General features: G+C 34.5%; 1 pseudogene; it reads right to left on the bottom strand.

Annotated features, from left to right (window-relative positions):
* Positions 1-998: 998 nt before the first annotated feature.
* On the bottom strand, positions 999-1,182 carry LOC111738364 (annotated as a pseudogene).
* Between the last annotated feature and the right edge of the window lie 338 nt (positions 1,183-1,520).

The following is a 1,520-nucleotide window of genomic DNA, read 5'->3' as shown; positions in this document are numbered from 1 at the left end:
GTTAAAAATATCAAACTGAACAGAAAGTAATAAATAAGTTAAATGCTAACCCTTCCCATTCCCCAGTCATTAACCTCTCTTCATAAATAGTCGCCATTAAAGTTTTTTTTTTTTTTTGGTCTGTTATGATATTTTTATAAGTTTTTCCTCAAATAAGGAAAAAATCTGTACAAATTTAGTTTAGTTTACTATGATTGCTTTCTATCTCTCCATGAATGTTCCAGAAGCATCCAAATGTTGTGTTACCAGCAGGAGCTCTGGACTCAGGCATTTTCTCAACACCTTACGCTATGGCTTCCTCATCTGTAGTATCTCCCTACTCCCTTAGTTGTGTAGAGAATTAAATAAATTATGCATATCTTAAATAGGAGGATTAACTGAGCTAATACATATCTTGTGTTTGGAAGAGTGGCTGCCACAGAGTAAGTACTCTAAGAGCTAGCGAAGTTTATCAATTCTCATGAATATTGCTGAAGTTCTTTTTAATGAGTCAGGATCTCAATTCAATTTCTTAGTTACTTCTAGACATATTTAATTGTTCTCCTTCTACTGCCCAATAGGTAAAATCAGATACTATCTTTTCTTCCTGGATTACTCATATTCGAAACCATTTTTCTACACAGTAGGGTATATATACTCACAAGAAGAAGTATAAAAAATAATTCGTTGGAGTTATTAAAGGCAATATTAAAATTTATATTTACTTTCTGTTCAAAAAGTAGAAAAGAAATAATTAAGATTTATTAATATTTAATGTGGGATTTGATATTGCAGCCTGCAATTTTTCTGAGCTTCAGGAGGACCCCAAGCAGGCATGGGATGCAAAAACCTAGGTATTCTGAAAGGAAATTTTTCACCACTGAGTGGTTTAACAATGAGACTCAGCGGAGAATGTAAAGTTAAATGAATTGACAGCATGTATAATCTCTTTGTTAAGATCAAACCTCACAACATTGAGAGGGAGTGTGCAAACATTCTATGAAAGAAACTTTTTTTCAGAGGAAAGCACAAACACAGTTTCCCAGTACCACAAATAATGCAGCCAAGATTCCCACATGTGGGAAAATCACAGAGTATAGCACATCTAGAGTGCAATGGAAGAAACTTCCAGGTGAAGATAAATAATACAAACAAGAGAGAATGAAGGAAAAATGACCAAGCTGATACTTCTACTGTCAGTGTGAGTTCTACCTCAGCCTCATTATTAGGAAACAACAATGACAATATATTCTGTATAGAAGATGACCAAACCTCTGAGGTTATTAATACTATTATTAAGACAGACTTTTCTTTACCTGAGCATACAACAGGGCCAGAGGTAGATGCTAATGTCCATGTGAAGCAGGTGGAGAAGCTGGGATCTATCTGCTACCCATTGAACTCAAAAAGGCCAAGCTCTAATTCAATCATTAGTTTCTAAGTCATATGATGCGCGACAATAAAAATGAGGAAGCTTCTCTTGCATTATCTTACATAATCACAAAAGACAAAAAAACTTATGTATTTGGGTAAGCTCTTGG

This window comes from Pteropus vampyrus, unplaced genomic scaffold (assembly GCF_000151845.1).
Source record: "Pteropus vampyrus isolate Shadow unplaced genomic scaffold, Pvam_2.0 Scaffold37, whole genome shotgun sequence".
Taxonomy (NCBI): domain Eukaryota; kingdom Metazoa; phylum Chordata; class Mammalia; order Chiroptera; family Pteropodidae; genus Pteropus; species Pteropus vampyrus.
The sequence above is the reverse complement of the archived record's forward strand: the minus strand, read 5'-3'. Positions and strand labels throughout refer to the sequence as shown.